The sequence below is a fragment of the Neofelis nebulosa genome, chromosome 5 (genome assembly GCF_028018385.1).
Source record: "Neofelis nebulosa isolate mNeoNeb1 chromosome 5, mNeoNeb1.pri, whole genome shotgun sequence".
Lineage (NCBI taxonomy): Eukaryota > Metazoa > Chordata > Mammalia > Carnivora > Felidae > Neofelis > Neofelis nebulosa.
In genome coordinates, this window is record NC_080786.1 from 25,055,382 (window position 1) to 25,070,882 (window position 15,501).

The 15,501-nt window shown below is 42.4% G+C and overlaps 1 long non-coding RNA gene across 1 annotated transcript in view; it reads right to left on the bottom strand.

Annotated features, from left to right (window-relative positions):
• Positions 1-15,501, bottom strand: part of LOC131511787 (uncharacterized) — a 118,143-nt gene that overhangs the window by 54,421 nt on the left and 48,221 nt on the right. Inside the window, exons 2-3 of the long non-coding RNA XR_009261737.1 lie at positions 9,801-9,945; positions 4,776-4,842 (exon numbers count right to left, since the gene is read on the bottom strand). This is a non-coding gene — a long non-coding RNA (uncharacterized LOC131511787). The remainder of the gene's footprint in view (positions 1-4,775; positions 4,843-9,800; positions 9,946-15,501) is intronic.

A 15,501-nucleotide genomic window follows, 5' to 3' on the forward strand; every position in this document is an offset into this window, starting at 1 on the left:
CCAGATGGCTTAAACAACAGAAAATTATTTCTCACATTTCTCTAGGCTAGAAAACTGAGACCAGGGGGCCAGTGTGGCCAAGTTCTGGCAAGGAATCTTCCTGGTTTGCAACAAGGTACTTTCTCACTGTGTCCTTACCTGGCCTTTCTTCTGTGTGCTTGTGGAGACACATGGGGTGGAGGGTCTCCTCCTCTTCTCATAAGGCCACCAATTTCATCATGAAGGCCCCAGCCTCATGATCTAATCCAACCCTAATTACTTCCCAAAGGCTCCATCTCCAAACACCATCACATTGGGGGTTAGGGCCTCATCACATGAATTTGGGGAGGAGTGGACACAAATATTTTATCCATAACAGTGTTGGAATATTATTAAAGGATTTTTTATATTTTTAATTCATGACATTCATAACAGCCATGTAATAGGGGAGGCTACATTTATATCACATTACACAATCCAGAAGACCTCAAGGGACTTTCCCAGAGTGACACAGTCAGTGTTCCCCTCACCTCTGGACTAATTTCATTGTCTTATGAGCCTAGAGGCTTCTAATAATTTTTTCAGCCACATGCAATGTCACCTTAGGTATGGCAATGCTAACACCACAAGGTGTTTATGCTACTTTTATTTGCAGTACACAAGCTTTTTCCCTCTGTCTCAGGTTCAATACCAGGTTATATTGAAGTCAGTTAATAACAGGTAAGTATTGTAATAAATATGACTACATAAGGTGCACAGCTTTACAAGACAATGGCAGATTGAAATGTAAAAACTAATATTATTCTCATTCTGTGACATTGACTATACTGCAATCTCTATCCATCCAAAGGCTCACCCAGAGTCTGAGTCACCCTTGACCCAAGACTCTTTTCCTCACTCACTACATCAATTCATTACCAAGAGTCTTGCAAAACAGGAGTGGGATCCACCCAACTTTTCATCTCCATCATCACCAGTTCTTGTGATGAGATCCTACCTGGTTTCTCTGTGTCTTCCCCGTTGCCAGGCTTGCCAAATAACACTGAACACCCAGTTAAACTTGGGCAACTGATAAGCACTGATTTCAGATAAACAACGAACACTTTTTAGTATTAAGTATATCCCATACAATATTTGGGGCATGCCTACCTATTGTTAACTTGAATTTCAAATTTAATTGGGAATCTTGTAATTTTACTTGCTAACGCTTGCAGCCCTGCCTCTTGTCTGTCTCCAGTCCTCACAGTCAGCAGAGTAAGCTTCTGAAAATGCCAAACTGATCATGTTACTTTGATCCCATGCTTAAATTGTTCAATATTGTGTCATTACTCTTGGGGGGTGGGGGAATCCCAATTTCTTAAAAGTAAGCCCTGAAGATCTATTCTTGAAGGTAAATGGTTTAGGTTCTGGAACCAAACTGCTTGGGGGCTTATTTTAAATATCCCACTCGGAGGAGCCTTTCCAACATCCAGATCCTAAATGAATAACTCCTAGAATCCCTCATTGTGTCCTTTACTTGCCTATCATAGCCCTTGTGGAGGAGGCCATGGATCGCTTACTCTGTACTCCTCCTGTTTCCAAGTAAAAGGACTTCTACTAGACTAACATGTGTCACCACTTATCCCACCCCTAGTGGAGGAGCAACAACTCCTCCGATTGGTGGGTTTGAGAAAAGGAACTGGGCACGCCTGGCCCTATTCCTCACACCAGAAGAGGCTGCTTCTCTAAACTCCTCTATGCTTGCAAGGTAGGCTTGATGGGTCAGGCTCAGCCCTGCTGCTTGAGGTTTTGAGGCAGAAGGGCGATATGTCCAATTTAGGAGGGAAACACTAACAAGCTAAGCTGGCTATACCTCAGCCATGTTCATTTGAACAGCAATGAAGATGATATTTTTATCTCCCTCTCCTTTACTTCTGTGTCTCTTAGTTTCTAAACCAAGGAGGGATGTGAATGTGGGGGGGGGGGGGCGGGGGGTCAGTGACTTAATTACTAGCCTCCTGGACCCTCGGTAGCATTCACTACAATTTGTATTTACATGTTTATTTTTTTAAGTTTATTTATTTTTGGGGGGAGGGGCAGAAAGAGAGGGAGAAAGAGAGAATCCCAAATAGGGCTTGAACCCACAAACCGTGAGATCATGACCTGAGCCAAAATCAAGAGTCGGACACCTAACTGACGGAGCCACCCAGGTGTCCCTGTTTAGCTGGTTTTTAATGTGTGGAGACTATGCCTATTTTTGTTCACTATTGTGTCCCCAAAGCCTACTACAGTGCTAGGCACATATTTCTATCTCCTCAGTATCAGGATGATTGAATAAATAAATGAGACCTTGATGCCTACCAGCATTGCCACCCACATCACTCTGAGAATAGTTAAGCCCAGACTTGGGATGGTAATTGAGTGTGAACTCTGATCACTTGCTGATAGGTGTTTGGAGCTCTGGGGCCATGCCCAAGCTCATCATGAAACTGCACACATGCCAGAGTGGGAAATGTAGGACAGCTTGCATAGATTTGCCCTTGGCTTTGAAGCATCAGGACCACGTTGTCCCCACCAGATGTACTTGCTTTGAGCAATGTCAGTCTGGGTGGGATTTGAGCTGCTCTTCTCTTATGGACACAGATTTGGATATTTAGTCACCTCCTGCTGGTCTCTTCCTACAGCTGAGTGAGTCCTGCAGGTGATGCCCTAGTCCAGTTATTCCAGGCTTCCTCCACTTTCCCACTGGGTCCAGTGGAGGCCCAGTAGATGTTACCTACATGAATTATGACAGATAGTTTCACAGCCCATAAACCTCGCTACAGTGGGAGGAAACGGTGCAAACTGGCTTCAGTTGAGGCAAATTGCAAGCAACATCTTTCGTGCGACAGTCAATTTAACTGTAATTCAAAGACTTTCTTCCAACACTTGGAGTTCTGCCTAAGGGAAGTCTCCTTGATGTAACCTAGACCCTGAAGTTGGTAATTGTCTGCCTAACAAATATTTATTGAATGCCTTCTACTTGGGAGTAGCATCATATGCACATTTAACAGAAGTTAACACAACTATGGAGTAACAACAATAGTAATAGCTAAACCTTCTGCACCACTTATAATGGGCCAGACACACAGGCTTTACCAGTATTAACTCATTTAATTTTCACAACCTCCCCAAGGTTGGTGCCATTATTATCACCATTTTACAGATAGGAAACAGCCACACAGAAGTTAAATAATTTGTCCAGAGTCTGACACTAAGTAGTCAGTGATGGAACAGACCTTCAAACCTAGGCAGCCTGTCTCCGGTGGGCAGGCTCTGAACCATACCTCCACACCACCTGCTTCCTAGCATGTGGATGACTATTTAAATAGTGAGTTCATTTCTACCTACCAGTTTATTTAATGAGCTTAGGGAGAGGGGTTCCCTGTGCCTCTTAGAATAAGTGTATCTTGCTGCATTGAGGGTGATGCTGTTATTTAAAGATCCTACTATTGAAGCATTAACATAAACTAGCTAGTTCACCTGCTGAAATAGTGATCCGTTCCAATGTTAGGGTAAAAATGACAGTGTAGTCTTTTAAAGAGATGGCATGTTGGCCTCCAACATAGCAAAATTCTAAGGAAGTGTTCAAGGGCAATTTTAACTGTATGAAATTTATACCTTAAATCCTGGCTTTAGAACTGAATTTCCATTTAAGATGTGCTGAGTACTGGGCATATAAACCCAGTCATTATCTCTGCTTTCACTTACACTCTTAGTGAGCCCCTTCTTCCTTGCTGACAGAACCCCGGTTTTTGTTCAGGGCAGCAATGTATCCAGTCACTGCTGATGGATCATTATGCGTCTCTGATAATAATGGCAATTCCTTTCCCCACTTTCCCAGCTTCCCTCTGCAGTAAGGTTGTATGACTTAGTTCTGGCCAGTGAGATATAAAACTATAAAGCTAAACATGTTGGAGGACTTCTGGAAAAGCCATGACCTTCCTAATAAAGGGAGATAGATATAGCTTGAGCCATACCTTCCCTTTCTTTGCACCGAATACAGATATGACAGCTGGAGTAATGGCAACCATGAGGGAAAATCATACAGACAAAAAGAAAATAATTGAGATACCATCCTTTATATCACTGAGTAGTGAACCAGCATCAGCAACTGTCTAGCACCAAACATAGAACTCTTTACATTTCTTTTACTTGTAGCCAGAAATGTTCCTTTACTGATACACCTGCTCTGATGGAGTTCACCATTCAGTTGGGCACACAGACATTAATTAAACCTAGCATATGGATATATCTGTATATCTGTTCCCTCCCTTCCTTCAGGCCTTGGCTTAGGAGAAATGGCACAAACTCAGTCTTTTGGGATGATCTTTTTCCTACCTTTCCATATTTCTCCTCAGCCACCAGCTGCTGACCTGGGCAATCCTTAGCTCATTCTGAAGGTAGAAGGTCTTGATGACCCTCATACTATATTCTTCCAAACCTATTATCTTTGCCAGGCCCTTCTAGGCAGGGCCTAAACTTTTCAATCTCAAAATTTAAGAGAAGATTCCTTTTTCTGAGCGGTCTACTCTCTCCCTGAGACAGAAAGTAGTTTCAAATGTTATCTCGCCACCCAATCACACAAAGAATATATAATTACTAACTGAATGAATGCCAAGTCAATGATTCAGTGAGAAAATATAACAAGGGAATCTGACCTGGTTTTGATGAGGGGCTCAGAGAAGGCTGTTAACATTACTTTTGAAATACATCTCGAGTCAGATCACTCCTCCTTACCCTCCACCACCTCAGTCCCACCCAGCACCTTCTCTCACCTATATGTATCCTACAGACTCCCAGCTCCTACTCTTGTCCCTTTGCTGCACAGAAGCCAGAGGGAGCCTGTAAAGACAAAAGTAAAATCACGTTACTTGTGTGCAGAAGTTCCCTTTATCACTTGGGGGGTGGGGGGTGGGAAATCCAGAGTCCTTACCATGGCCTGCAAGGCCTTCCATGGTCTGCCTTCCCTTCCCTATTCTCTCGAAGACCTCATCTCCCTCACTCTCCTCCTTGCTGCTCACCGGGCAGCGGCCACACTGGCCTCCTTGCTGTTCCTTGAACAGGCCAAGAGCATTCCCACTTGCAGGGTCTTTATACCTGCTATATGCTCCCTCAATCCTTACAGTCTCTGCTCAAATATCCCTCAGCAGAGAAACCTTCCCTGTCCACCCGTCTAAAGTAACAGTCCCATCCCCACCTTGGCTTCTTCCTTCTTACTGTGCTTTATTTTTCTTCTTAGCACATCTAGCCTCCTGACAGATTGCATATTTTCACATTTATTTTATGTCTCCCTGCCTAGAATATCCATTCATGAGAGAAGGTCATTTATTCAGAAGCACAAGTGAAGGAGTAAGACCAAGGAGACAAAGGAGAAGAACCAAAAACCAAAAAACAAACAAAAAAGGTAGGTTATGAGTAGGCAACCAGGCTCAGTCTTGATGCGGACTCTCTGAGGGAGTGTGCTGAACATTCCTCAGAAATGTCCTACCAAGAAATGGGGAAGCTGAGCTATTTATATACCACCCCCTGGTCCTCATTGATTGGGAGCTGTTCCTGGGGGGATCCAGCCACCAGCACTTCCAGTTTGCACTGCACCTAAATGAAGGGTGCCCCACAGTACCTCAGAGAACCTTCAGACCGAGAGAGGTTCCACACTGAGGCAGGAAGCTTGTGTGATTCAGGGAACCATCGGCTCACCACAGCTGCAGGTGAGCTCAGAGGTATGCCAAGGGATGTGGGCAAGACATCAGCAGGGTCTGCTATAATCTCCTTTATCCATTTCTTTTCTTTTCTTTATCTGATTTGTGGGAATTCTCTGTATATTTTATGTATCACTTCCTTGTATGTTATTACCGCTCTGTCACCTCCAGTCTATCACCCATCTGTTGACTTTGTTTATGGTACCAGAAATCTTTAATTTTGGTGTCATTAACTTCATCAGTTATTTCCTGTATGGTTTTTACTTTTTGACATCTTAAGAAATTCTTCTCCATTCCAATTTCATAAAAAAATACATTTTCTTCTAATAGATAAATGGCTTTGTCTTTCTTTTGTAAAGTTTATTTATTTATTTTGAAAGAGAGAGAGTGTGCACAAGCATGAGCAGGGGGAGAGGCAGAGAAAAGAGGAGAGAGAGAATCCCAAGCAGGCTCCATGCTGTCAGCACAGAGTCCAATGCAGGGCTCAATCCCACAAACCATGAGATCATAACCTGAGTTGAAATCAAGAGTCAGATACTTAACCAACTGAGCCACACAGATGCCCTGCTCTAAGTCTTTCATATTTGGCTTTTAACCTACCTAAAATTCATTTCTGTGTGTAGACAAGGTAGAGATTTAATCCTAGTTTTCTCCATATAGTGAGTCAGTTTTCTAAAGACTACAGATGAATAATCCATCTTTTCCCTACCAAGTTATGATGGTGCTATATACACCAAGCTTGAATGTGTACATATGGGTTGGTTTCTACATTCTATCCATTTGGCACCCATTCAGCTTTTCAACCAATTCTTTATTTTGGCAATTACATTAAAATTTTTTTAAATGTTCATTTATTTTTGAGAGAGAGATAGAGTGTGAGTGAGAGAGGGGCAGAGAGAAAGGGAGAAACCGAGTGAGTCACCCAGGCGCTTCAGCAACTATATTTTTTAACATTAATTTATTTTTGAGTGGGAGAGAGAGACAAAGTGTGAGCGGGGGAGGGGCAGAGAGACAGGGAGACACAGAATCCAAAGCAGGGATGGAACATGGGGCTTGAACCCATGAACTGTGTGATCATGACCTGAACCAAAGTTGGCTAGCAATCACATTTTTTAAAGCCAGTACCCTTGGTTGAAACCACCAATTCTTGTTTCATATTTGGAATGTCTTACTTAGGATTAAGATTCTTGTTCATATCCTATCGATAAGTCTTTTTCTGATTTAGGTTGTTCTGTTTGTGGTTATTCTCTCACAGTAATTGTTTTTCTTAAATTGTTCCATGATTTTTGGCTGTGGGCTTATCTTCAGTCTGTTGAGACTATTAACCACCTCTGCTTCTGGGATCTACCTGGAAGCTATAGCAACGTCCAAGCTTAAAAACACCCAGTTTTCCACTGGGTGCCTCTCAGGGTACTGCCCTTTCCCTTCATCCCAACCACCAATATTCTCATGGGACAGCCAGCCAATTTGGTGCATAGTGGTAGTCACCATCTCAATCAAACTGTCTCTCAATCTGGTATCTCTGACTGCCCCAAGCCTCACTCCCACCCAAGACTTATTTTTCCCCAAACAAAACATTCGAAAATCCTTCAGTCATTCCTTATGTCATGGCTTTGAAACTCCTGATCACTCTCCAATGGGCATATTTTAATTATCACTGTCCATCTTAAGATGTGTGTCCAGACCAGAATGTAATGTTTTGGGTGTTCATATAACATTTGGCCAGGTGAATATCAAGGTTGTAAAAATTCTTTTTTTTTTCTTTATTTAAACCTGGAAGTTTTCAGTGAAATAGTTTAATTGTTAAGCTTCTGAGAGGGAATCCTAAGATGTGAGAAAATCATCCTAGCAAAGGAGAGTGAGATTGTTCTAATCACAGAATGGACTTGAAGGAATGAACTGATAGAAACAGAATGATTAAAAGAACAATATGAAGCAGTCTTCTTAGGCATGTGTATCATTATCAGACATGCCTGGGACAGAGAAATCACAAGGAGACTAAGGAAAAGACACAATGAAATGCAAAAACAAAAACAAAAACAAATAGTGTGGGTATATGAATGGGGAAAAGGAAGATTCTGGATTTGGGGAAAATCAAGAAAGAATTAGATTCAGAAATGAGAAGTCCTGGGGGGAAAAAAAAAGGAAAATTCATAAAATTTCCCCATTCATTTCTGAGGGAAGTTTTGAAAACCAAAAAAGAATGGATTATCTTTTTAAGTGAATGAAATTTATGATCTAAGTTATTTGCATAATGCTGCCCAGTGTTTGCTCTCCAAAAATTACTCCTAAAAACTATATAATAGGGACATTTGCATGAAAAATTATTTAGAGGAACATCTGCAACTAAATCAGGGAGTGCGTTTTTGGCAGATAAAACCAACTGGTTTTGAAATTTAAGAATATCTTCATTCTCAAGTATCGGAGAAGATAAAAAATGAAAAATTTAAGTTCAAAATGGAAAGAATTTTACAGTTAGCTAATTCATACTAATCCCTTTTGTGGATCCAAGTGTCAAAGGTATAGATAGTGGCTTATATGTGTTTGTGGAATGAATGAAGGAAAGAATGAATAGAGTAAAAAATACGATGAAAGAAAGAAGGGGAAGGGGAAAGAAGGAAGGAAGAAGGAAAGAGTGTTGATAATACTATCAGAATTCAGGGCATCAGTGCCCTTCGAATTCTTTCAGGAGTTTCCCTGCTAAATTGGGGCAGTAGAGATGACTTACAAATGAAACACTTGCAGACTCTTACTTTACCCTTCTTTTATTCTCTAATTTCTGGAGCTCATGAAAAAATTTGGTCATATATTTGCAAACATATATGCAAATATATGAAATTGATAGTGCTGATGACATCAGATACTATCCCTTCCTCTACTCCTCTTTTTATCAGAATTCCTTGAGAAAGCTATTTGATGTGTTCTCCTCTCCTCCATTCACAACTGTACCTTCTCCAGGTCCTCTCCTCCTCTTCTCCCACTCTAGCCAAGCACTCCCCCTGATCACCCCACCAAGGCACCAGTGGCCAAGTTTCAACCCTCATCTCTTTGATCTGTCAGCAGCAGTGACATCCAGTTGATCAGCCCCTTCTAAAAATACTCTCTTCTTCTGCCTCTCAGAAGTCCACACTTACTGGGGTTCTTCCTCACCTAGCTATTCCTCCGGAGACTCCTTTGCTGATCCTTCCTTATTTCCTTCATCTCTGGAAGTGCCCCTGGACTTAGTCCTTAGACTTCTTTTTGTATCAATATTTGTTTCTACGTATATGTTGACTCCCAAATTTTCATCTGACTGTCCTTAGAGAGTGTTAAAAATGAAAAAGATGGGGCACCTGGGTGGCTCAGTCAGTTAAGTGTCTGATTTCGGCTCAGGTCATGATCTCATGGTTCGTGAGTTCAAACCCCGTGTCTAGCTCTGTGCTGACAGCTCAGGGCCTGAAGCCTGCTCTAGATTCTGTCCCCTTCTCTCTCTGCCCCTCCCTCTCCCACCTCATGCTCTTTCTCTCTCTCAAAAATAAATAAACATTTTAAAAAAATGAAAAAGTTGCACATGCTGTAGTAGATAGAATAGTGCCCCCCCCAAAGATGTCCATGTCCTAACCCTTGGAACCTACAAATATGTTACTGCTGTGGACAATTGTATCTCCCCAAACACACACAAAAAATCCTAATTCCCAATATGGCTGCATTTGGAGATAAGGCCTAAAATAAGGTAATTAATGTTAAATAAAGTCATGATGGGGACTCCTGATCTGATAGGACTAGGTACTCACCTTTATAAGAGGAGACATCAGAGAGCTCTCTCTCTTAGCCATATGAGGACACAACAAGAAGGCAGCTATCTGCAAGATGGGATGAGAACTCTTACAGGAACCAAATTGACCAGCCCCTCACTCTTGGACTTCCCAACCTCTAGAACTTTGAAAAAATAAATTTCTATTGTTAAAGTCACCCAGTCGCTGGTGTTTTGTTACAGCAGCCCAACCAGATTGATACAACTACCTTACATGGTGAAAGGGACTTTACAGATGTAATGAAGAATCTTGAGATGGGTAAATGGTCCTAGATTATACAAATGGGTGCAATGGAATCACAAAGTACCTTCTCTGGGAAAGCAGGAGGGTCGGAGTCAGAAAGATGGGACGGTAGAAGCAGAGATCTGAGAGAGATCTGTAGATGCTATAGTGCTGGCTTTCAAGATGGAGGAAGGGGTCATGAGTGAAGGAATGCAGGTGGCCTCTTGAAGCTGCGAAAGACAAGGAAATGGATTATCTCCTAAAGCATCCAGAAGGAACACAGCTCTGCCAACATCTTGATTTTAGCCCACGGAAGACCCATTTCAAACTTTTCATTTCCAGAATTGTAAGATAATACATTTGTGTTATTTTAAGCCACTGAGCTTATGGCAATGTGTTATAGCAACAACAGGAAAAACTAATAATATGCCAGAATTTTTTGAAGTGAAGTATACTGATTGCTGAAACTTTCTTCAATACGCATCAAAAATATAAGATGGTTTGGGGTGCCTGGGTGGTTCAGTTGGTTAAGCATCCAACTCTTGATCTCAGCTCAGGTCATGATCTCACGGTTTGTAAGTTTGAGCCCCATGTTGGGCTCTGCACTGGGTTGATGAGTTCAAGCCCCACGTCAGGCTCTGCACTGATAGAACAGAGCCTGCTTGGGATTCTGTCTCTCCCTCTCTCTGCCCCTTCCCTGCTTGCACTGTCTCTTATTTTCTCAAAATAAATAAAGTTAAAAAAAAGATACACACACACACACACACACACAACATATATATGTGTTGTGTGTGTGTGTGTGTGTGTGTGTGTGTATGTGTATAAAAGGTTTACGGGACCGATAGAGGGGTGGATAGGTACTTAGATGTATGATGAAGCACACATAGCAAAGTGTTAATGGTAGAATCTAAGTGATGGGTACATGGGTGCTAACTTAAAATTCTTTGAACTCTTCTGCATGTCTGAAATTCAAAAAACTTAAAATGTTGGAGAAAAGCAAAAAATTAGGTAAATATTGTAATTTTTCCAAAATTTGTTATTTGGCTTCCAGAAAAGAAAAACATGTGTCTTCTTGCCTCTTCCCTCACAAAGGCTTGGAATTTCTCTGAAAGTTTTGTTTCAACCTATTACATTGCCTCGTCCCCTGGTGACTAAGTGCATGTATTTTAGAAAGGGCTGGAACACAGCAAAGGTCATTAGACCCTGTGGAGACTGAAGACTTAACCTTGACATCAACAGCAACATGCAGTAATCAACTGGGTTAACTAGCCTAAGGAAAAAGAGCATGTAACCACAGGGGATGCTAATACGTGGGCTTGCAACTGAAATGGCTCAGTAGCTTCTCAAGCCTGAACTGTGAGGTGCTCTGATAATTGCTAACTATCCTTACTTCAAGGGGAAAAAGCTAGGAAAAAATCTATGTTACTTTCCGGAACTGTGTCCCACTCTTGTCTTTATAAGAAAATTGTTGTTTTCCTAGGAAATACTATTGGGCAGTGAAAACAACAGACAGTATCTACAGGTCTTTCTGTCCATTAGGAAGTGAGATTAAGAGAAAATCTTTGGATGTGACCATTTGCGTCCAAAGTTTGACATTTGTATATCTCAGAAGCCATAGCATGGAGTATGTGGGGAGAGTTGGTTTCTTTGGGATGTTTTCTGATAGATATGGGAGAGAGGGGGTATTATTTTAATATACTAGCTACTCCGAGGCGCCTGGGTGGCTCAGTCGGTTAAGTGTCACACTTTGGCTTAGGTCATGATCTCATGGTTTGTGGGTTTGAGCCCTGTGTTGCACTCTGCACTGTCAGCTTGGGATTCTCTCTTCCCCTCTCTCTCCCTGCCCCTCCCCTGCTCATGCTCTCTCTCTCAAAAATAAACATTCAAATATATGTGTGTGTGTGTGTGTGTGTGTGTGTGTGTATGTATATGCATATACCTATATACTAACTGCTGTTTTCCATACCCAGTAGTGACTTTCTTCTCACCCTACACCTTCCCCTATCCTCACTGCATGGTGAGGGCAGGCTGAGGCCTGTGGGTTTCTGCCTCAGATGGTGACTGCAAAGAATTTGAAATCTGATTCTATGCCTTTTGAGGTTCTAAGCAGGCCTTTGAAATTCATGACAAAATAACAAGGTTTTCCTTTACAAAAGCTGTGCTTTTTGAGAGAGGGCACAGTTTTGAGTTACAAAATCTTGGTTAGAGCATCAAAAACAAAGCTCTGAAGCAATCAGGGTATATAATGTACACCAACACCATCTTGCCAGGAGTTGAGACAAAGGCCAGACCTCTTTCTTTGGGTGAGATTAATTTTTCCCTACACACTAAACCTTTCCGTACCTCAGTTTTCTCATTATGAAATGGAATTTAAAATGCTGACCTTAAAAAAAATAATAATAAAAATAATAAAAAAATTAAAAAAATAAAATGCTGGCCTTGGGGCACCTGGGTGGCTCAGTCGGTTAAGGATCCGACTTCAACTCAGGTCATGATCTCGCAGTCCGTGAGTTCAAGCCTGGCGTTGGGCTCTGTGCTGACAGCTCAGAGCCTGGAGCTTGTTTCAGATTCTGTGTCTCCCTCTCTCTCTGACCCTACCCCGTTCATGCTCTGTCTCTCTCTGTCTCAAAAATAAATAAATGTTAAAAAAAAATTAAAATGCTGGCCTTGCTGCCTTGTCAGGGTTAAGGGATATAACATAGGCGATGTTCCTAGCACAGTGTCTGACATATACTGGCACTCCCCTTCTTTTCCTTCTTCGTTCTCTTGCCTGATCAAGTCATTCCTGAGAGAAAGAAAAGCAGAGTCTGTCTTGGGTATGTGGACTTTAAAAATAAAATTGTCAGCTATTTTACCAGCAAAGAAAGAAAGAAAGAAAGAAAGAAGAAAAGGTAAAGAAAAGAAAAGAAAAGAAAAGAAAAGAAAAGAAAAGAAAAGAAAAAAGAAAAGAAAAGGTTTATTCAGGAATAACAGACGAATTGTAATTCGGGACAAATGATCTACAGCAAAACCATTGGCAGGTGGAGAACAAAGCAAAGGAACAGGCTTTTTTAGAGAAGGGGGGGGTGGGGGCGTTGGGAGGGGCTGTTACAAACAAAAAGTCCATACAAACAAAAAGTAAACTGGGAGTTCCACGTACAGTGGCTTCTTTGGCTGGTTGGGACAGTTTCTGGTTGGCTGGGCTGTTGTTGGGCAAGGAGGAAATCTTTCTTCCTCCCCAGCCCGGCTGGTAAAGTAGTTGCTAAAGTAGTATGGACTTGCAAAGTACTTCTTTTCCCTGGTGGGTGTGCAAGTGACAAGGAGTGGCAGGGCATCAGAGCTCCCCCTTCTGGCCTCCATTGGGAGATGACTGTCTTTGGTTTGAAACCTAGCTCTCCAACCTAGTGCACCTGTGACTGAGCAAGTGCCTTAAGCTTTCTCTTTTTTTATTCACCTGTATAATGGAGATCATTGCACACCTGCCCCTGACGGAGTGAGAAAATACATAGGAAGTGCTTTATATATTTATTCCTCCAACAAATCTCTTAATAAATGAACGTTGTTCCAATCTGTTTTGCTCCCCCTTACTTTGTTCTCACCCCCTTCCCTTGTAGGCACTGCCAGCCAGGCCCACTACTGCCACAGTTCTATCCCCTCCACCTTCTGTCCAGACTCCCTCCCTTCTCCTTCTGGCTCCCAGTATGCCCCAAGGAAAGGAGGGGGCTGGAACAAGAACCAGGGTGAAAAGGAGGGCAGCCTGATTTCAAACTCAACCATTTCAATTTGCCGCTTGTCTTCTGCAGAGAGCGGAGGGCTTTCCCTTTAGATCCCACAGAGCATGATTTTCACCTCCCCTGTGCCCCATCTGATCCAGTCATCACATTTGCCCCGATGTCGATGTCGGCTGCCACTGAGCAGCTCGAGGACCTCCCAGGCCCTTTGTTTACTCCTATTCCCAGCCTGCTCACTTTACGCAGGAGCTGACAGGAATGAAGAGTTCCCCTCTCCTCTGTCCATAATGGTTCAGCCAGAGACTGAAGATTTTGGCCTGGTTTTGTTCCGATGATCCATAATGCACTCTTTCTGCTAAAATATTGTATAGTGACAAAGCCCATCTCTGGAAAGTCAAAGCAAAGATTTTAATAGGCAAAGGATAACCCACTCCCTGTGTTACAGGCCTAAATTTGGCAAACACAAGCTGAGGGACCTCAGACAGCTTGACCCGTGCGGGCTTGAGTTAGACCTGCAGGAAATGTTCTCAGGTTTCCCCAGAGCATACATTCCAGGAGTCTAGAGGTAGGCATGGATTTCTGTAATCTTCAGACCCAGGCTCCCATGAGTGATTTGGGGCCAAGTCAGGACTGCAACCTAATACCAAAGATGCTCATTCCAGAGTCTCTTGAGTCTATGCAGCCAGTGGCTCTGGGAGAAACCAGTTATAATCAGTCAGTCAGGAGTTTATATTCTCAGCAAGAATATTAAGAATATTTAGTAACATATGCCAGCCACTGAGGTAAGATTTATACCCATTAACCCTTTAATGAGCCATAAGAGCCCTAGAAAGTACCATTACAGAGGAGGAAACAGAGATCCTTATTCCATATGGATGCATGTACAACTTTTCCTCAGCCCCAGCTAGGTAGGGGGCTTGCTTTTTATTTTTTTTTATTTTTTATTTTTTTTTTTATTATTATTATTTTTTTTAACATTTTTTATTTATTTTTGGGACAGAGAGAGACAGAGCATGAACGGGGGAGGGGCAGAGAGAGAGGGAGACACAGAATCGGAAACAGGCTCCAGGCTCCGAGCCATCAGCCCAGAGCCTGACGCGGGGCTCGAACTCACGGACCGCGAGATCGTGACCTGGCTGAAGTCGGACGCTTAACGGACTGCGCCACCCAGGCGCCCCGGGGGCTTGCTTTTTAAATCCATCTGGTAGCATCCAGCTACATTTTGTACCATATATAAATGCTTGGGAATTACTGATTTATTATATTAGCACTCTGCTATTTTAATATAGGAAGGGATGGTGTGTGCATGTGTGTGTGTGTGTGTGTGTGTGTGTGTGTATTAGAAGTATACTGTCCCTGTTCTTAATTATCCACACCTAAGAAATGACCAATTGGCTAACCTACGTGCCTATAAACCAAGTATCTGATATAGACTGATAATGCCTTATGCCAAAATAGACAAATTGAGTAATCTGAAATTCTAATATCTATGAACTATAGACATGCTTATTTTATAGTTTGTTCCCTAAAATTACACACATTTTTTTATTACAATAATTATAATAATAGCTAACATTTCTCAGCACTTTCAGACCCTCAGCCCAACACATACATGCTACTTCATTCCCTCCCACAGCCACCCACAGGGCAGAGACTACCAGGGCTCTCAACTGTAGAGGAGGAAGGAAGGCCCAGAGAGATTAGACAGCTCGCTGAGGTCACACAGCTAGGAAGTAACAGACCAAGGTTAGACTCCAGGCTTTGCCTCTAGAAACCATGCCGTTAACCACAAGGCATGCTGGGGGAAAGTGGCTGACATACAAAAAAAGATTTAAAAATAAAGAGTATTAGGGGCAGACAGAGTAAAAGGAGGAAGTCCGTGAACTAACAGGGTCTAGTCTTTCCAGGAGAAATCCTTCCTTGGTTCCCCTGCAGAATGAAAGCCTCAAGCCACAGGGAAGCAAAAGCGTGAAAAGGGCCAGGGAGACTTATTCAGAAACTTTGCGGGGTTGGGGGTGGGCAGCTTTGTGTTTCACCTCAACACTTTTCCTTTCTTCAAATTCAGTTCATCTTTCC